Source organism: Tympanuchus pallidicinctus, unplaced genomic scaffold (genome assembly GCF_026119805.1).
Source record: "Tympanuchus pallidicinctus isolate F22 unplaced genomic scaffold, pur_lepc_1.0 scaffold21, whole genome shotgun sequence".
In the NCBI taxonomy this organism is placed as follows: domain Eukaryota; kingdom Metazoa; phylum Chordata; class Aves; order Galliformes; family Phasianidae; genus Tympanuchus; species Tympanuchus pallidicinctus.
Window position 1 is genome coordinate 4879869 of NW_026294733.1, and position 21621 is coordinate 4901489.

The 21621-nt window shown below is 47.5% G+C and overlaps 1 long non-coding RNA gene across 1 annotated transcript; it reads right to left on the reverse strand.

The window, feature by feature from the left end:
• Positions 1-2806: 2806 nt before the first annotated feature.
• Positions 2807-8126, reverse strand: LOC128081667 (uncharacterized). Its single transcript, XR_008207315.1, has 3 exons — positions 8089-8126; positions 7425-7696; positions 2807-4523 (listed from the first exon to the last, which is right to left on the reverse strand). It is a non-coding gene; the product is annotated as an uncharacterized LOC128081667 (long non-coding RNA).
• Positions 8127-21621: the final 13495 nt, after the last annotated feature.

A 21621-nucleotide genomic window follows, 5' to 3' on the forward strand; every position in this document is an offset into this window, starting at 1 on the left:
CACAGAAAGCAGCACTGGCCTCCTTTACTGACGAGACAGAACTTCAGAGCTGGGAGAACTGGCTGTCAGGATGATGCGAACTCCAGAATTAATCTAGGCAGCTTCCCTCTGCTCCCACCCTCTGTTCTGACCCCTGTGTGAAGAGACTCAAATTCGTGCTAGGAAATCCCGAGGGCTCTTTATCATGGCCTAGAAATGATGGTACTGCCCCAGGAAAGGTGTGGAGGGTTGTGGACCACAGTCAGCAGCCCACCCCTTGTATCTCTGCTGCTTGTCGGCTGCAGGCAATATGTGCTGGTACCCTGATGGAGCTGAGCCAACAGGACAGGAGATGGTGCTCAAAGCCTGAGTAATCCAGCCAGCCTTTTACATCCCAGTGTGGCTGCCTGTGCATCTTAAAGCTTGAAGTCAGTCCAGGAAATAAAGTTTTCATGTAGGTCTGGGGCTGGGTTGTGATGGTGAGTAGCAGCATTTGCATGGGGTTGCTCTGCTGGTGGCTGATGATTATGGTGTCGATGGGATGCTCTCTTTCAGGAGAGATAGAGGCATGCAGCCAGGGCTGTTCTCTCCTCCAGAGCAGGCCTGATGCTCAGGAAGGGCTCAAAGAAAGTCAGAAACACTTTAGTCTGTCCAAGGAATAGAATGAAGATGTCTGAGATAGCTACCCAGAGGCACCCCCAGCTCCCATCAACTTTCTTGGTGTCAGCAGGTGTCTGCAAGGATGAGAAGTATATTTCACCTGTCCCAAACTACATGTTCCTTATTTGCAGGTGGAAGAAGCATCTTATCTTTACCTTTGTACCAGAAAGCACTTTCAGACCTTTAAATAAACTTTTCCAAGAGAAGATGACGGGGCAGGGAGGTGCTGGGCACTGTCCACCCCATCCTAGTTGCCAGCAAATTCAGCGTGGTTTATATATAGCCTCTGACCTGAGGCCTTCAAAGCAGGACTTGGACCCAAGTTCCTCGAACACGGCTGGAAAAATTCCACTTGGCATCAGGCAATTCACTATATGCTGCCATTCCCTTCTGCTTTTACCCGAACTGTGCCTCCAAGCCCTGTGCTATGGAATAGCTGCTATTCTGGGGGAAGCATTTGATATCTTTCCATCTCCTAATCATTCTGGAAGGGGCCACCTCCTTTCCTCCAGGCTGGGACACAAACAAACTTCCAACTCACTGCACCATCCCAGTTTCATTGGTTTACAGTGGTGCACAACCGGGGGGCTCAAGAGAGCTGAAGGTCTCTCTGTCATGTGTCTGCACGTTGAGAAGCTGAGACATGCAGGCACCAGAATATTTCCACCTGCACAGGGTTGTCTCAGCACAACCAGTGAGGCCAGCAGCCAGTTCCTACACAACTTTCGTGCTTGAAGAACACGACTTCTGCTTTTCTGTTTTGTTTTTCTGTTTTCTCTGAAGTTGTCTAGGAAGGAAGTTTTATACCTTCTATTTCTACCCAATGCCTAAGGCTTTTTTTTTTTCTTTTTAGCTCTCAGAAGGAGAAAATGCTTGAAACATCTGCTCTCAATGCATGTTTCTGCCGACAGGATGGATGATGCGCCAAATCACACACAAAGTCATCACACACCTAAATCATCAGAACACATTTGTACCACGCGCTGAGTTTGTCCTGGGATTGTAAGGGGAGAACATAGCTTTCAAAGCAGGGCTGATGCAAAGCTGGTGTAGATGACCTGCAGCGAGTCCTGGAAGGACACTACAGGTCAGTTTTCAGGACAAGCTTTTGCTTGTACAAAGGTAAAGATAAGATGCTTCTTCCACCTGCAAATAAGGAACATGTATTTTGGGACAGGTGAAATATACTTCTCATCCTTGCAGTGGATGCCACACCTGCTGACACCAAGAAAGATGATGGGAGCTGGGGGTGCCTCTGGGTAGCTCTCCCAGACATCTTGATATGAAGCAGTCACCCAGACAACTTCTCTGCTTTCTAGGAGACAACTCTGGCCTTCTTAGGAGCATTATTAAAGTGAGTTTGGCTGCGTATTGTGAAGCAGACAGGACGGAGAAATGGGCTTCTAGGCCATACTATGCTGGGATCTCTATTTGTTTGTGTCACTTCCCTTTAGACCATGCAGCAAAAGGTTGACTGATCCTCAAAGAGCTTTCTGAAGTCCTTGTAGCAGGGGCTATATCTGGAAGCAAATTCATTTCATCCAGACCTTCCTCCCCTCACTCCCAAATAGAGGACAAGATATACACCTCTCCTCCATGCCTGCATAGCATCCCTCTTCTCTTGCATAGATGGAAAATAATATTTGGAAAGCACTTGTGTATATTTAGCTACTTCTAATTGAAGTAGCAAGCTGGAAATAAGGAGCAGAGCCAAGCTGTGGTGCCAGCCAGCTCCTTGCGAGCATCCAGCAGCTGCTGCCCAGCCCTGGGCCCACAGTTTAGGACACCTGGCTGTGTGCTTGGGGCAGCACTGAGGGAGGATGCTGCCCAGCTGGAGGCAGAACCCAGGAGCTGTGACTACTGTGTGTCCCCCAGTAGATAAACCCGAGCTCCAGGTCAGTCAAGCTGTCATCAGCTTCAGCAATGCAGCTATCACTCCTTTCCCATGCAGCTGGAGGCATGGCTAGTTAACAGCAACAAGAGTCAATATTTACCACCTCTTGTGTGTGTTAGTTTGACTGCAGATGCTTCTCTGACTGATTCATGCAAACGCTTCTCTCTTAATAAGACAGCGTGATGGCAAGGAAGGAGTGACAAAATAGCAACTGGTGTCACCCAGGGCAATAAACTGGAAGAGAAACCGCACACGGTGTCAAAAAGTCAGGAGCTACAGTGAGTTTGGAGAAGCGAAAGAAGACAAGTCAGTGAGTGAAAGCCCCAGATGGCTCTGAGACCCATGCAGAAGTTCAGCTGCTGAATTCTTAATGGACACCATGGCATCCTTCCTCCCTAGTTGTTTCAGCAAACACAGTTCTCACTTCTGTGCCTCCCCATGAACATGCATATCATCTTTGGCTGCCATCAGGAATTGGTCTAGAACCCACACTTTGGTCATCTGATATTTATGCAGAAAGGCACCTTAAGGCTTAAGGAAGCACAGCTTTCATTAAATAAGTTTAAATCTACAACCTCCCTAAGGAAGAAAACCCCACGGTTTTCTTAGAAATATTCTCTGCATTTAAACTGCTTGCACAGCTTTGCACCAGAATAAGTAAAGCTGAAGCAGTGGTGCCTGTGTCCCTTCTGAGTGCTGCCAAGCTCCCCCCAGAACAGCTCAGGGTGAGCACAAGCTGAGATCATGAAACCCACACTTGACACCGTGCTAAATTCAAGCTTAACAACTGCTACTCAGAAAAGAGAAGCACAGCTAATTTTCAGAACAGCAGTTGGACGGCTGGCTCTCATCCCAGCCCTCTTCATCTTCCTCTGTTTCAGTGTGAAAAGTCCACCAGAGAAAACTTTGCCACTAGGGATTTGTCAGCCTGCCATTTTTATTCCCACATAAACACCTCCCATAACCATTGGATTCAGTGCCTGGCAGGAACAAATAATTTCTGTAAGGCAGGAACACAGGCGGGTAATTAAGAAAACCCAACTCCAGACGAGGAAATACGGTCTGCAGGCAAAACATTTGGCAGTGCAGGAGCAGGCTGCACAGCTGGCAAAGGCAGGCAGCAGACTGACCACCATCCAGCTACCGGAAACATCTGGGAGAGCGCAGCCTGCAGAATAGATTCAGGATGCATCTCAGTAAAGTAGATGCGAGCTAACCTTCACTCCTTAGCTTATGTAAACTGGAAAGCTCGCAGGGAAATCTGTGTATATTGATAAAGGTTTCTTCCCCTTTGCAGGAGCTTTTTACTCTCTGTATTGCTGCCATTATTTTTTCTGCTGCTGCGGTTTGCAGGAGGACACCCACAGCAGCTGTAGCGAGCAGATAGTTGACATTTCGCAATGTTTTCATGCTGTCAGAGACTGCTGTGTTTGTTTTCTCCTCACTCTGCTCAAGACAGTCTTGAATTGTCCCTTGGAAATGGCCTCCAACTGCAGCAGCTATGTCACCCCATTCTCTCCCATTAGCCATTAGCAGATGAGGCAGGGAAGAGACTCAGCAGTCAGTGGTGGGTTTCTTGGTTCTCCTGGGACGTGGGGTTGTCCTTGAATACCACAGCACCCCACCAATAATGAGAGCTCTGTCTGGTACAGCTCTGCATCCCTCCAAATCCCCAGCAATGAGGAACCCACTGCCTTTCACACCAGAATGGCTGGCTGCTGCTCTGATTGCTGTGTGTCACCCATCTGCAAAGGGTCTTGCGGGTAGCTCAGGGATTGGGTGCAGCTCCCTGAACACATTCTGGGCACTGGGATCCCACTCCATCACCAGAGTCCCAGGGAGAATAAGTGCTGTCATTCCCAACTACCCTCTAGAGAACCAACAATTTCAATGTAGTTCTCTGCAGCTGGGTGTGACATTAAAGGCAGCAGAGCTCTTATTGCTGGTAGAGGAGTGATGAGCACAAACCATCCAGCTGGACTTCTTATGTCTGCAAAAATGAGTAGGCTTAATCTGGAAGCAGTTAGGAAAAATACAAGTGGTAATCATTGCAATGGCTTGCATCTGATTTTACCTTGAAGGGGAAAATGCCCCTTCCCCATTTTGCAAGATATAAGGGCAATATTCCCAGACGCACCTCTGAAACATGGGTTAAACACAAACTATAAGAACCAATGGCCACAACTAATTCTCTTTGCAACTTCCAGTAGCGGGAGAGGCTTCCAGCAACCTGAGTATATCCATTTCAATGCAATTTCCTTCATTATTCAGACTTGCAAATTGTCTGTTCCTATTGGTCTCCAATGCAAATCTTTCCAAGTTTAACACATCTGCAATTCTATAAAGTCATTAGTTTTAATTAACAGACAAAGTTCCTCCATTATTTTTAGAATTAATGCCAGCTGAGAAAAAGAGCTAAAGTGGTTGTATGTATTCACAAGGAATTTTTCCTAAAACGCTGTGATTAAAAGCTTAAAAAGAAGGAAGGAGTGAAACAAGCATGGATTTGCTGAAGAAAAAGCACAAATCAGTCAAACGCATCTCCCTGAGAGCTCAAACCTGGAGCTTCTCAATGAGAATACCTAAGCTGGGCTATATGAAAGCCCCCATTTGATGGTTTGGCAGCTCCAAGAAGCTGTCTCAGAAGCACAGATAAGCAGTAAATAGCTTTTTCAGCCCAAACCTTTTGCTCCTTTGCTCGACAGAAGCCTAAGATAGAAGAACAACCTGGACAATCAGATCAGCTGTTCTCCTGGTGGGATATGACTGTAAAAACAGATTGAAACAGGAAGGCTGGGGCAGACTACAGGGCACTGTTCCTTCTCCTGTGCTGGGACAGGGCACTGTGTGATATCTGCATGCTGACCTTACCACACCAGCAAATGCATTCATAGGCAAAGAATAGAGGAAAACAAACAAGTGCCACAAGGCTTAAGCAGGAATTAATGTGCAGAGCAGGAGGCAGCACGGTGCTGACAACTGAGCTGTGAGTGGCAGCACTGTATTGCTTTGGGCCAAACATGACAGTTCCAGCTCAAAGCAGGAGGCAGCTGAGCTGTCAGCAGCTGTGGTGGGATGAAAAACGGTGCTCTGCAGTTTTCATGCTCTGTCACATGAATACAAGGAAGCACCTGGGCTATCGAAAATCGAGATAAGAGCAGTTTAAGCGCCAGACTTCTGACACAGCAGAGAGAGACGCACTGAGATGCTTTGCAAAAATCCAGATGTCCGCTGAAGTCACCATTTGCTCCTCAACTCCTTCCCATTCCTACAGTGGCAAAATTCAGTGGCTGGGATTGTCACAGATCACAGCTTAAGTGGGTTTGCACGGCCCAAATCAGAGATGCCATAGCACTGCGTTCCCACAAGCAGCTTCCACTCAGTTAGCAGCTAGGTGAGGCTCATCTGTCCACTTGCAGCATCAGTCTGCTTCTTGTGTCCCCATACTTGGGGTTCAGAGAGACTCTCTGTCTATTTAGAGGACATGGAAGACAAATCATAGTGAGAAAACTAAGATTCAACTCTCCAGCTGCTGGGTTAGAAGTGTGAAGTTTGGACAATAACTGCCCTCCAGCATCAGCAAGCCTGTGGCAGCAGCTCTGTAAAGCTCTACTGTGAGTGTCTGACCCTGAGGTTTTGTTCTCTGAGGTCACAGTGTTGGGACTAAAATACAGCTCCTACAGGAAGGAAGCACGGTTAATGTCTGGGTTCTCAGAGCTCAAAAAGTAGATAATGTTATTTTGACTTTCTTCATCAAGAATGGTCTGTGGTGATGTCCTCTGCTGATGTTCATTCTCTGCTGCCATGTTACGTCTCAAACCCCACCACCAAACACCACCCAAACCCAGCTGTGAGGTGTGCTCTGCACGCTCCTTTGCCTGCTGCACCTCGGCTGAGCGAGCAGGGATGGGGAAAGGAAGCTGAGACAGGCAGCTGTGGAGAAGAAAACAGAGAGACATGGGGAAATAAAAGCTGACATGAGTATGCAGAAGCCTTCAGACACAGTGTGAGATTGGGCAGAGTAGCACATCTCTGGGACTGCTTTCCCATATCACTGACCCTATGCCTTCTTGTGAGAAAGGATTCTTCAGAGCATCTCTTCATGTCTGATCTTTAGCATTTACTTGTTTTGAATTTTTAGGCTCAGAAAATGCCTAGAACCTTATTTTCTCCCAAGAAAGCTGAGTTCCTGATGTGACTTCTCTATTGTTGTAAGTGAGGCTATAACCCTAAATAGAAAGGAAATCAAAGCCCAGTAAGCTGTCTTCAGATCTCTCCTGTGCTTCTTAAAGCACTCTGATTATTCCTGCCACCTTTGTAGCAAGAAAGCTTTCTCAGTGCTTAGTGATTATAGGTATGGCTGCCATACCTGCTCTTAAACTCTAATTGTTTGTGGCTGACACAACCATAGCTGTTAGTGGCCGGGTCAGCAGGCTGCAAGCTTGCTGGAGCCATGCACACAGTGCCTAAATTCAATAGGAAGGGCATGCAGAGTTACAGCAACCTTTGGGGACTGCTGCTCAGATTTATTGCTTTTTTCAGCATGCACAGTGAGGTAAAAAGCAGAGAAGGGAAAGAAAAGAACAGATGTGAGAGAAAAAGAAAAGAAAGGGAGAACATTTCTTTGGATAACTGCTGCCCTGGGTGTTAATGCTCTTGAGCTGCTTTGCTGGCACAGCACTACGGAGGAGAGGAGCTCCTGCAGGTGGCTGTGAGGGCAGAGAGCTGCCAGCTTGGATGAGAATCAAAATGTGGGCAAGAGGGAAGTCAAGGTGTCTGCTAAGACTCTACCCATTGTTGCGGGTTTACTTGTAGAACTGCCTCTCCCAAACCAGGCTGAGCCTGGGAATGCACCAACAGAGGAAAGCGACAAAAACATCGTAACCATTACCAAGGCTGGCAGGAGGAAGCTCAGTGGATGTCTGGATTGTTGGAGCATGCAGCAGGTTGATGGCCTCAATCCCAAGGAAGGTATGTGGTGGCAGCTCCTTGCTGTGCTGGAATGGCTCACAGAGCTGTGGTTGAGGAGGGCACTGGAAGAGCTCTCACCTCCCAGAGTGGCTTGAGGGGCTGCTCCATTCAGCATTCTTTCCAGCTCCAGTGAGGCTCAGATGTGGGTGGCACTAAGACTGAGCTCAAAGGAGTGTGGATCTGCTGCAGGTGCTAGGAAGGGAAAAAGCTTTGACTGGTTGTGTATCAAAACCAAGATAAAGTCAATCATAGTTCCTGATTGTTTTATGGCTCTCTTCTTTATGCACAGGACACACAGTAATGATCCTTCCCCTTCTGCATAGACAAGCTGCTTTTCCTCCCATCTTTCATATGAGGAAATTGAGGCAAAGCACTGCATAGTGTCTTTCCTAAACTGGTACATTACCAGCCAGAAAAGGGTCCTAATCACTAGAGTTGAGCAATGGGACCATCTCCATGGGATAATTGTGCCATGGCTACAGTGGGTGTAACAGACGGAAAGCGCAGCAATAACAGCAGAGTTGCAGATTTACATAAATGCAACAGGTGTGAGTACAGAAATAATAATAATAAAAACTGCTTACCTTCAGGAGGTCACAGGTAGACAGGGATGTCCAGTCAGATACCCTCACCTCTACTGCCAACCCTTAAATGTGGTCTGGGAAGGGATTGAGCCAAGATCTTTCCAGTCACTCAGCTGCATTGCATGCACCTGAGCTCCCTTGGGTAGGCCCTGCCCTCCCTCCAGGTGCTCCATCACTGCTTCAGGTCATTACTTAGCATTTCCACTATAGTTAGGATGACCAGTTCATCTTACTCTGCATCCTGTAGCAAGGTGTGGGGGCACTGTGTTGGCTACAGTTATAGAGAAAACAATGGAAAGCAAAGGGTGCCTTAAGCCTCAGGTGAATAGTCATCTTCTGTCAGCTCCACAGCTTGCTTTTGGAGAACCTCGGTCTCTCGGGCTAACACAGCTGCAGCTTCCTTCGAGGCTGGAGCCAGCTCTGTGTGCACATTCCTCACACACTTGCAGCATCTTTGTCCTTCTTCACCAAATACCTTGCAGACAACGTTATTTTTCTAAGTCATACTGAGTTGTTTTATTCACCCTTCTCAGCCACAGAGGCAACAAAGCGCATAGAGGAAGCATTCTGTCATGAGGAAAACTCTGGGAAACCCAGACCCTGCTCCATTGCAGCACATTGCACAGTGTCTGGTCCCAATGCACCTTATGGGTGCTTCTGCACTGACCCGGACCTGAGGCACAACATCATGTCCTGGGCCTACCAGAGAGAGCCCTGGGCGAGGATCAGCCTGTGCTGCAACTTTAATTTACTCTCCCAATATTTGTGTTTTCTTGTGTCTGTCAGGGTGCAGTTAAGATCATGGGCCGGAGTCCCTGGCTTCCTTGTGCGAGAGCCTCTTTCGCAAGGAGCTCTGGAGACCATCTCATCTTGTATGGGCCGCCCTGCTACCAGGCAGGCCTGGTGGGAAACAGGATGGCTAACGTAGCTTTGACACAAGCAGGGCAAAAATGCCATGTCAAAGCATTTTCCTTCAGCTGCCTGAGATACTGGTTGCTAGGAAACTATAAACTTCTGGCCAAGCTTGCAGTCTGCTTTGAACTGCTCTGGTGTGAGAGAAATGGCTAAACCCCAGCCCAGGCACCATCTTTTGTGTGGGATAGGCATTAGCAGGACAGGCTTGAGCAGCAGTCTGTATGTATCCAGGGTGGCTCAAGCACAAGGGGAAAACATGGGTAAATAAGAAAAAGGTTACTATGCAAGGAGGGCTCCAGGGGTGGGAAATGTGAGCCTCTCTGCCTGCACAGCGATGTGCCAAGAGACTCTGCCCCTTGGAAGGAGACAGACTGCCTGGTAAAGCTACCCAGCAAAGCCCTTTCTCAGCGTAAATGTAAACTCAGTCTCACCTTTCCTTAACAAGAAAAGTGCTCGTCAGTCTCCTTAGTGTCTTACTGGTTCCAGACAATGAGATGTCGTTGTGCTGTTTGGTGTAGCTGAGCTGCTTGCAGCAGAAGGTGATGGAATTCAGCATCTTTGTGCAAAGAGTGGTTCCCCAGGAATAATACCATGCCCTGGCTTCAAAAGGAGGGGTGAGCAAGATGGAGAAGAGTGGAGAAGCTCTTAGAAGTTCAGGTAGAGAAGGCAGGTTTCTGGCAGGCTCCGTAGCACTTCGTAACGTTTGGTCTCATGAGGAAATGGGAGGGTAGGGGGAAAAAATAGAAAAAGGAGGAAAAAAAAAGAAGAAAAAAAAGAAAAATGGAAAAGCTGCCAAGGTGTAAGAATGTATTTGCATCAAATACGTATCACTCAAACCATGAACAACCACCCCAAGCACAGCCATCTTCAAGGAAAACAAGTTGGCAGCTAAAATGTAAGACAGAAATGAGACTATTTATTTGGCACCAATTTATACCTTTCAGGATATTCTTCCCAAGCAATAAAGATGAAGAAATTGTCTAAAATTGTAGTGTTCAAAGAAAAAGCTTCTGTATCAATTCAGGGAAAAACTCAAAGCACTGTGAGACCTCCCATGGACTGGACAGGCTGAACTGTCCCCAGGAGCAGATGGGCTTTATGCAGGCACTCAGGGGGTGTTGCAGTTTTACAGATTTTACAATATTAAAGATTTTAAAGCACGATGGAACCATGGTTATCATTTAGTTTTCAGTGTAAAGTATGGAGTTTCTTATGGCTCTTCCATTCTTGTTTCCTTCTGGTCTGGTTACACAGCAGAGGACGATTTCAGGCTGAAGTCTGCAAACAACTGGAGCCCACAGAAGGTTTCTAAAGAAGTCAGTTCCACACTCTTCATAGCAAACCCCGTAAGTGACACTGATAAAAAAATCTCTGTATTCAATGGGAAATTTTGAGCTGTCCATAAGTGACAGCAGTTGAAACACACTTGGAAAGACATCAAAGTTTAATCTGAAGGCCAAAAATGGTAGTTTTCTTTGTAGCCAAATATGATGAAGTAGCTGAGGCATTGGCAAAGAAGTTTGTCACTAAACTGTCTCAGAAGACCATTTGGTGGAAAAATGACTGCCTTTGGATCCAGAAATCATCTAAGATGAAACTGGGAATTAGATCTGTAAATGCTTTTTTGGCTTTAAGAAGCACTACGTAACCCCCAAATAAACATGGTATAAGAAGCAGAACCAAGCATGAATTCTATGAAGGGTGTTTTCACTCCTCTAGTCCACTATTTGGCCGCGATGATAAAAGCACAGACAGTGGAGAAAGATAACACATTTGCATTTCAAAAAACAATTTACATTAGTCCAGGAAGGATATTGATTAATTTCTAAAGAACGTCAGGCACTCTGGACAACAAGCAGCACCATGTCACACTGTGTGCCAAATGCTAGGTCACGTTGGAAGGAATGGATTGAACACCTCGCACACTGGGAGCATTGCTGAGCTCCAAATGAGCAGCACCCATAAAGGGAATGGATCTGGGCACATGCACACAGCTAAATAAAGAGCAAGGCTGTCTGTGCCCTACGAGTAAACAAAGTGGCAATACGCCTCCAGGTTGGGGTAGGAAATCTTACTGTGCAACCTGACGGGGCCCTGGTCCCCCCAGCCTTGCTGAGCTGTGATTGCCCTGTCCCAGAAGGCGCACCATGGGATGGATGCAATATCCACAGCTGCTTAGAGATGCCTGGTGAAAACAAGCCAGGCCTGGCAGTCAGGGTCCAGAGCACTGCTAGGCCTTGCTTCTAGGGAAGTGAAGAGCTAAGGAAGAGTATAGAGAGATGTGCTGGGAAGCAAGTGGTTTGATCTCTTCTGGATCTACAGAATTAAAGGGCTCTCTGTTTATCAGCGGAACTCACTGTTACAGGATCGCGAGGGCTGAGAAGGCATAAAAATCAGCTGTCTTCAGAACTTCCATGCTATATTAAAACATTTATAGTATTAAAGTTGACAGCAGTTTGACCTTGGGAAATATCTAACGTCCTAATTTTGACAGCCATGTGAGGATCTTGAATGTTCTGAAACATCAGTCCCAGGCACGTGATGGTGCTGCAGTGAGATCAGTGAGAGAAAGGCACATTCAGCTCTTTCCTCACCTGAGACTTTGCTGCATGGCTGTGAGGAGCCCTGCCAGACAGCATCCCTCTGGTTGGGGTTAACTGAGAACAGACGGTAAATGGAGTCAACCCTGAATAAGAACTAGAGGGCTGTGGAGGTCTGGAGAGAACTGCTGAAGTGTTGGAGCTGATTCACAGCACAGTTCATGGTTTCACTTCACTCTCCTCCAGTGGTTTGTCTATAAAAGGTTCATTCAAGCTTCATTTCTTAGCTAGAAGGGTTGACAGCAAAGATCTTTATCTCTGGTCGGCTACTATTCTGATGAGTAAAATAGACAAGCACTGCCAGAGAAGAGCCTGCTCTGCATGCTATATTTGTAACAGTGAGAACACAAAAAGACATGCCTTTGGAATATAATTGCCTGATTTTTCAGATGTCCTTCTGGATCCAGTTCTGGACGCTAATTCTCCTATCTCCTGTTTTAATTTCCAGATAATTCCAGTCAGGTACCCTGAGTTTTTGAATACAGGCACTGACACTGCAAGTTTTTAGTGCTCTAAAGAAACATATCCTGGGAGTATGATTAATCACTGAAGTTATTATCCTGTAAACAGAGGAAGCAGCAGAGGAGGCTGAACAGCTCCTTGTATCTGGTGCAAAAGCTGAGTGATCCAAGGATCCTGCTCTCTGCTCATCCTCTTCCCAGCAGTGATGTGGCTTTGTTTAAAGCATCAAAGAGCCCAAGCCCTCATCAGTGTGCAAGCAGAATCCTACACAGCAGCTGTCAGAGGTGCACAGAAATGGCAACAGAAGGGACGATATCCTGTCCCCATCCGCCACTTTTTGGCTGGAGGTGAACACATAGCCTTGTTTAGAAAAGAACAAGAGCAACCATATTTGAATTCCAGCCCATGCTGGTTATTCAGTCTCTCTTCCTACCCTGAGGTACTGTATTTCCCCAGCAACCACCCCAAGCCATTTTCTCCTTCAGACAACCAGCAGCTATAGGTGTGGATGATCCTCAAAGCAGCCCCTGCTTTCTATCACCTAAACACTTTTATTGTAGCATGTCCCAAAGCCCCAAACCTGCACCCAAGAGAGACCTTCTGGGTTTGTTTTCTGCTTGTCCCAGCAAGATATGGAGCTCTCTGTCCTCTTTCTTCCCCTTCCGATTGTAAGAAAAACAGCAACTGAAGGAGACCAAAGCGATCAAGGTGATGACCCAGAAGCAACAGTGGGAACCAAGCAGTGTGCTGGAGCTGTGCATGCAGAGAGCTGAGATGGCACTTTCCTCAGCCCGGAGCACTGAAAAGGGGCCAGAGTAAATGAAACGTATGGGCTGAAAAATGATGCTGAGAAGACTAGTTAGCTGCCTGCATTACACAGTGCTTGGTAACAGGAGTGATCACACACCAGCCAAGCAGTTAGGAAAACTGCCTTCTGCAAACAGATTGGATGTCTGCTCCTGAGCCAGTGTTTTTCCACTTTGTGTGTACCAGGCTCCCAGATGCAACTGCAAAGGAGCAGATGGTTGCTGCTGGCCCCAGCCAGGGAGCTTCTGTCCCTGGGGCTGCGTTTGGGATACCCAGTTCAGGACTATTCCTACCTTCTTTAAGCTCAAGGAGGGAAGGTTTAGATCAGATGTCAGGGAAGTTCTTTACAGAGAGAGTGGTGAAGTGCTGGAACAGGCAGCCCAGAGTGTGGGTGCCCCATCCCTGGAGGTGTTCAAGACCAGGTTGGATGGAGCCCTGGGAAGCCTGGTTTAGTACCAGATCTGGAGGTTGGTGGCCCTGCCTATGGCAGGGGGTTAGAACTTGATGATCCTTGGGGTCCCCTCCAACCCAAGCTGTTCTATGATTCTTGCACTGTGGCAGCCATCCGGAAGAGCATCCAGGGAGTATTTGTTCTCCTGGACAAGCCAGAAATGGAGATAGAGGGCACAAAAAGTGCAGTGATGACAGAAGAAAAAACAATAAATAGTGGCAGTCTGTAGGAATGGCCAGGGCACTCTGTGGTGCAGAACTCTTCAGAAGAAAAGCAGCAAGAGGAGGGAACCCAAAGTAAACATCTCACAAAAAGCTGGAGTATCAAGACTTGGAGTGTGTGCCCCGTTCTGCACAAAGCAAGGCCATGTGCACTCCTTGCTGGGGACAGCCTCAGAGCCAGTGCCAGCAGATGGCAGTCCTGGGTGCGCAGCCACCATGAAGACACAGCGAACTGTTGTGCAAGAGGTACACTACAAATCGGTCACGCTGGGAATGTGCACCATGAATCCCATCCAGACTGTCACTGAATGTAAGTCCTTCCCAGTCCCTGGGGAGCACAGAGCCTCAGGGCACAGTAAGGCCCTGATGCAGTGATGCAGCCATGCTCCTATACGTGTGATGGTGACAGCTTAGTTGCATCCACTCAGGAGGGAGGCTCTATCGCAGCACTCTCCATGGCTGTCCACTGCTGTGGAGTTTAATCCTTGACAGGAGATCCGACCTGAATTACCTTTCAGACCTGGTGAGCTGAAGGAGCTTTTTAGGCTCTGAACCTTCCATGCGGGGTTTCCAAGGACTCGCTTGCCATAGGTTGACCTTCAAAGACATCAGGTATAAGCCCTGGTGGCTCAGGCAGGAAAAGAGGGAGCAAAACAGGAGAAAACAACAGCTGAACAATAAGATGTCTGAGCATGTGAGACCAAAAAAAACCAGTGGATATTCATGGAAAATAGGGCAGAGTGAAAAACAGATCCACAGAAAATGTCAAAAATGAGAGAAAGTTCCCATGAAATCTGTTTTGTATACAAGGCAAATTCTAAGGAAGCCACATTTGGGCCATGCAACATAGACTTCCTTCTAGCTAGAAAAACAATTGCGCACCAAATATTGACTCACTGCTGGAAAAACAAAATCCACATAACTTTCTGTTATGTGTGATAAAAATCTGGGAATCTGCTGATGCTAGGAAAACATCTCATGAGGCTCAGGGGAAGCTCATCCCAGTATAGTTGGACCTGGTGGGAAAGTGGCATTGGAAAAAGGAGGATGAGGGTTTGTGAGATCCCAGGCAGGCAAAGAAGTGTGCAGCAGCCTCAGCAAAACTGTGCACCTCTCCCTCTAGGGGTCATGGTGACTTCACAGAACGAGTGCACGGGGCCAGGGCTCGGTGCTGAGTTGTCTGTCCCTGAGGATGGGCTTCAAAGAGACGTCACTGTGGCTTCTGACCATCTTCAGCTCAGCAAACAGCACAGAAGGAGCTCTGGGGCTTTGCTGCTCCACTTTGCTCAGTGCTATGGTGGTGCCAAACTGTTTCCTGTGTGAGAGCCAAGGCTGCACCCTCGGCAGGAGCAAGGTGGTTTTTCCATGAGTGAGATGAGTTTTATTGGACTCACCATCCTCACAGGGAGCACGGGGTTGAGGAGCAGCAGCCACCTCTCCTGCTTGACTCCCAAGCCCTCCCAGAGCCTGGGGACATGCTGCCAATATTTTCGGGGTCACAAGTCACCCTCTGTGGCTGACAGCTGTTCTGGCCGGCCAGCAGGCAGTAGCTGAAGGAAGCTATTAATTTCCTTTTCCATTGAAGTTCAAAAAAAAAAAAAAATTCTCATCTTGCAACCATGACCAAGAAAGGAGGCAACAGCACAAGGCAAATAAACAGTTGTTAATGTGCTTCAGGGAGATGTTTATGTTTCATTCCTGGAAAAATCAGGGTATCAGCAGTGCAGTACTGGGGACAGGCTGAGAGCTGGGGTAGATGGCCTGGATGGAGCCAGGTCCTGCCACTGCCCGCCCGTGCAAGGGGACAGACAGACAGCGCCCAGCTGCGTTGGCCCCGCAGCCTGACAGCAGAGCCTCCCCTGCTGTGTCACTCTCTGAGTCCCCATGCAGCAAATGCACCAGGGTTGGAAGGGCAGTGGGGCTGGAAGTCCAGGGCCACGTGTGTGAGCAGACCAGAGGCTGCTGAAGAGTCTTACTTGCAGCAAAATACCGTACTCCACACACCCGTATCCCGGGTGCTGGGACCCGCTCAGGCAATATTTATCCCCTTGGAGATGAAGTGATAAATGGTGACATCTGTAGCTCTGATCTGTGTAATCCGAGTCAAATAAAATCCATCCCCAAAAGCCAGACTGAGATTCCTTCCTAGGCTTTGTTTGTTTGCAGCTCATGCCTGACTCCCTGCAGCCAGCCGGGCTTGGATTTCCTTTCATAACCTGGGTGCACAGCTCATGGAGATCATTTTGCTGAACTCTCAGAGAATGAGTTGCTGCACCAAGCCACGTTGCAGCAAGTGATCCCTGTGAAGGCACTGCTAAGCCCCAGGGTGAATTTAAAGAGAAATTTGCAAAAGACGGTGATTGGATCATTTTGAAATAGCCAATGGTTTGCCAAAGGGAGGCAAAACTCATGGTCCTGACCAGCAGCATTCACTGCTCTACTGTCTTTGCCTCAAGAGTCTCCAGGCTCCAACCTGCTCAAATCTCCCCTCAGATAAGTTTTTCTGCACGGGCCCCTCTTTGCTCACAAAACCTGACCTGACCCACAGGGCGCTTTTTCCACATCCCGCTCCTGCTCACTTGCAGTGTTGTTGTGTTTCAGTGACGAGCAGAATAATCCCCGCGCATAAATTATATTTATAGCATACCGTTGGATCTTACGGGATGAAAAATACTGCAGCAATGTAAGTTATTATTTTTTCCATCGGCCCGGAGCAGTGAGTTGAGTCCCCTTTAGGAACGTCTTCTCCATAATTAGGAAAATGTCACGCTGACTGTTTATCTTAATCAGTGGGTCTGGAGCTGAGTGCCCTGAGCTGCCCATGGCCAACTTCTAGCATCCCCAGATTGATTTAGCAGCAAGCAAAGGATGGAGGAAGGGTTGCGTTACACCGGCCCACCTGCCATTTGTGGAAGAAGGTAAAGGCAGATAAAGCTGCTGTGCTGTCACTTTGCAAGGATGGTGCTTTGCCTGTGCTAATGGAAGGCAGTGGGGCTGCCTGTGCCTGCAGGACAGGGTGCATGTCAGGAGGATGGGCCACACTGAAGACTTTGTCTTTGTTTAGGTCACACATTCAGAAAGCTGCTGAGAACAAAGTAAAGAGATAGGAATATCCTGAGCATACAGGATCAAACTTGCATGTTGCTTTCTCGTTTGTTTGTTTTGTGGGATTTTTTTTTGTTTGTTTTTGTTTTCCCTGGCATAATAAACAGCTCCTGGAAGCAAAAGGTGGAAAAACAAACCTGCAAAGTGCAAAAACAAAGAGCAAACATGGGCATGCTCAGTTCCTAGCCGTGGGAGGCTGCTGAGATGGGCTGTCATCGCCCCGGCCAGGAGGGGCACGTGGTGGGGGCAGATGGCCTTTCCAGATCAGCTGGCAAATGGCCTGGTGGGAAAGGTCAGATCTTTTTGATTCAAGATTGTGTGAAAAGACCATCAGGATGTGGCTCAGGGATTGGCATGACCATGGCCCCCTCAGGTCCATGTGTCCTGCCAGGCACCAAGCAGTGTGGATTTCTCACCAGCGCCTCTGCAGATCCAGATCCATGTGCCACAGCCCCTACGGTCCCTGTTTCAAGCTGTGCAGTGCCTCCCTGCCAGCTCCATGCTCCACTATTGCTCTTTGGAGAACACCACACTGAGAAGCAACCTCACCTCAGTGATCCATGAGGCTTTGCTTGGCTGATACAGATGTGTTCAAACATGATCTGTACCCTTTGATTTCACTGCTATTTGTCAGACCACGATAACCACCTCATTAAATCCACCTCTGCCTTGACAAAGCATTGTCAAGAAGACTGCAGATGTCAGCTTTGTCTCTGGGACAGCTTAATCTGCCTTCACTCTGTAGCTGGCATGGAATAATAAAGCTCCCCAGCTCAGATATGTTCTGCAAAAGGTCACATCCTACGCAGTAGCACCACTATGGGAGGAGAATGTTGCTCCTGTCCCCTCATCAGATGCAGTGTTCCCCTGGCCCTGCCCTGATGACAGAAGGACAGAGGGAGCATCGGCCCCTGCTGAAAAACCAGAGCATCACCAAAGCTGGGTGATTCTTGCTGCTGCTTGGAGTGCATTCCTCAGGTCTCGCCTTCTCCCTGTTGCTACATCTGTGCAGCTCTGGAGGGTGCTGCTGGGAAGGCTGGGGACCATGCTGAAAGAGCACTGCTGCCCTGGCTGTGCTCATCTGGGTGTCACGTGCATGACTTTGGTGGAGTCAGGCACAGAGTGGGATCCCCTCATGCATAAAATGTTGATGAAAGAAAAGAAGACATAATCTTGCCCAATTTTACTGTGGAACACATTGTCATTTCAATATTCAAACTGAAAGATATGAACGAAAATAGCTTTTCCCCCAGTATTTCTGTAAATGCTTCCCACACATAAAGATGCGCCTTTCCCTTTGGAAGACTGGCAACACTGAATTTAGCAAAAATTACACTTTTTTCAGTGGAAAATATTTCACCGAGTGCATTTACTTCTCATTGCACACTGAAGTTCCATGCACTCGGTGAAATATTTTCCACTGTGACAGCCAATTGCTGTTCTAATAAAGAGTGTTCCAAAGGAACTACAAGCTGTGGTTACAGTTGTTGCAGGGAAGCTGCTGCCGTGCCGTGACCCAGAGCCGTTTGCTTTTGCAGTGGTTTTGATCAGTTTCTCAGGGATGGGGCAACTTGCTCTCTGCTTTTCACACAGCTTCGATTTGCTTCTCGGCTCTGCAACATTTCTCAGTGTTGCACAGGAGGTGTCCTCTGCAATGCTGCCGCTTTTGCTTTGATCTGCTTTTGCTAATGTTAATTGCCCAGAGAATAATTAATTAAAGCTTCTCTCCCATTATGTAATATGGTGGCTCGTGAGACCTGCCTGAGCCCTGGCAGTGGGTTTCTTACAGCTCTACATCACACCTGACTGTGATAACACTGCAGCTCAGGGTTTCTGGCATCGTCCCCTTCCCAAAGGGACCTTTTCCTCATCATTATTAGTGCAGGAATGATGGCAAAGCTGCTACTCCTGAAGGACTCGTGATTTTCCCATACCCAGATGGACAACAGTGACTTTGAGTGTGTCTTTCTGACTCTGTTTCTCATAAATACATGGCTGGTTCCTCCATCTGCCCTGGACGACCTCAAGGTGGGTTACCAGTCCTTGCTTGGGTGCTCCTTTCTATGAAAACCACCAAAACTCCAACGGTACGGTGAGGAAAGGACTGTTTGCTGGTCAGGGGCTTTAAGGTGACACACTCTGTTTCTCCAGTGGCACCATGGAGTAGAAGACTCTCAACTTCTACACCATTTTTAGGAAGTTGTTCCCATGCAGCCCCTGTATCAGCAAGACATGAAGCTTCTTAGAGTCCAGTAGACACTTCTGCTTCAAAATATTATCTCCTTGTGAAGAACGCTGCCTTTTCTCTGCAAAGGTGGTGTTTCAGTGAATATTTAATTTGATGCAAGCCAGCAGAAGCAGCAACATACAGTCAGCCTATGGTTCACCCCCAGGAGATGGGATCACGTAAGAAAACACGTGTAACGCATGTAGGCCCTCATTAATTTTGCAGGACCGAATACATTGCTAGATGTGGACTGAGCTCAATTGCTTCATTTTTCCCTGTGCACAACCAAGCAGAACTAAGCTCTGCCAGATTTGGGTTTCTTACAGTTTAATTCCTTCAGGGGAAGCATGCGAACATTTCTTATCAGAAACTCAGAAGCAGAGTGAGAAATAACCCTCACATTTATCACTGACTGCTGAACCCTGAGCCAAGTACATTCACTATGGCTTAAGATTCAGTAGTATCTGGCTTAGAAGGAAATTTGTTTGTTGCTGGGTGTTCTTCTGTCCTCTGTCCTGCGCTTTGTGTCTTTCTCCTTGGTGCAAATTTATCCCTCACTCCAGGGCAGTGCTGCAAAGGAGATTAACAGGGAAACTGGGTGCTTGCCCTCAATGGATAACAAATTTTAGGAAGAATGTAGCTTATGGAAGAAGGAAATCATCCACACACTTTGGGTTGAGTTTAGTGGAACATTTCCCCTCCTAGGTTTCCTTCCCACTCACTACTAAAGGTGCTGCAGTTCTTCTGCTCTGACATATTTGCCTTTCTGCCTGATCTTTTAGAACCATCACTTTTTTATTTTGAAACTTGATATTGTTTTGTTGTTGTTGTTCTGTTTTTGAGTAAAACGGTGAAAAAGAAGGAATGCTTTCCCAATGAGCTAAACAAGTCTCTTTGTTTTGGGTCTAGTTCATCTTCTCTGCTGTTGCTGTTCTGCAGTGCAGCTTTGGGAAAAATGTTCTTTTTGGCCTGAGCTAATTTGTTTTCTTCTGATTTTTGTTTGTTCACCAATGAAACTGAAAAAATCAGGTGATCCTAGAGCTCTATTTGCTGCACAAAGCATATTTGCAAATGAGCTGGAAGAGTTCCTTATTCAAACAGCAAGAAATATCCAAGAGAGCTCAAGAGCAACAGCACCAAGGCAGAGCTAGATTTAGTTAAGAAGCCCTTGTCACGTTCTTCTATGTAAGATTCCATCTTTTTCAGAAGACTGACACAACACCTTTGATTTAGAAATGGCTCCTTAAGGCTGTTCCTTAAGGAGCAGGCTTGAGCAGGGCAGTACAAACCATCTGATGTGCCAACGGTGGTCCCCCTGGTCCTGGCAGTCTCATTACACTTGTGGGTGCAGAAGAAGCAAGGGCTGCACAGGGAGGGCAGAAAGAGCAGACCCTTGGCTGGCCAAAGTCAGCCCCAACAACTGAGGCACTCCATGAGACGGCTTTGGTTCTGTTTTTTCCAGGGTTATTTTTACTCCTAATGAACCCTTGGTCCTGGTGCTCAGTAGTGCAAGGCTTCCTGTGGTCACCCGCCAAATGAGAGGCACCCATCCCGTCCCCCTGCTCCCAGTTAGCCAGGATGCTGCAGGACACTGCCTGGGGACAGCAGCCACCACAGGGCACCCCAGCATCCCTTCTAGCTCAGGAGATCGGTGCCAGCTCTGCACCACAGCCCAATGTAGCAGCTGTGCCCATCTCTGGAGCCACAGCGAGCATCCAGCTGAAGAGCAGCACCTCATGTTGACAGCCCTAATCCGTTCTTGATTACAGTGTCTCTTCCCGTGCTGCCCAGGGCTCCGCCATCAACCCTGAAAACACAGTAAGCGTGTCTGTGCTTCCTCCCAGCGGATGGCCATGTTCCCGAGGCATTTCCCAAAGGAGCACTTTCCATTTTCCTAAATCACTGTAGTGAATTTGAAAGTGATCTCCCAGACAGCCTGGGATAACTAAGTCCTTTCAGCCTCCTTGAATTTGAACTCGGACACAGCTTACAGTTGCAATAGATAGCAAAGGTGGAGAACTGGTCCCTCTCACCTAGGCAACGTTCTCCTCTTCCTGCCCACCAGCACAAAGTTTCACCTCCAGGCCTTGGGAACACCTTATGATGAACACAGTGCCTTAGCTCTGGCCTGAGGATTTCTGCTTATTTCTGCCTATGGATGGGGAAATGAGAGAGAACAGTTCATTACTTTAATATTTCCCAATGAACCTATAAACTGCTGGGTGTGGGAGGGTGGAGGAATGAGGTCAGTGCCTTCTGGGCAATGGAGAAATTCCTCTGTAATTCTCCAGGTCGCAGGAACATCACAGTCCTTATCCTGGAGCACCTTTTTCCAGAAGGAACAACATAAAAAGTTCAACCTTAATCTCAGTGATGCTTTATGAGACTAAACCAGGCTGGCATCCATTTGCTATCTGTCCAAGATGGACTCTCTTTTTCTCTTCTGTTTGAAAGACCATTAAAGTACTCTTTTCCTGGGTTGTAAATAGAAATAAAGGAATTCCTTGCTGTTGAACTCTCTTACTGCCAAGTCAGCAACAAGCACGAGGGAGGCAGCTGAGAAATTGCAACAAATAGAGGTTACACTTTCTGCAGGCTGAGGCTGGAAATGGCTAAACCAGCACTGACTGCTATGGCCTCACTTTGTATTAGCCTCTAAACTGCTGTCTCGCATCCAGTTTGCCGCAGGAGAGGGAGCCAGACAAGGAGAAAGGAACAGAAAGATCAAAAGAGAGCAACTGATCA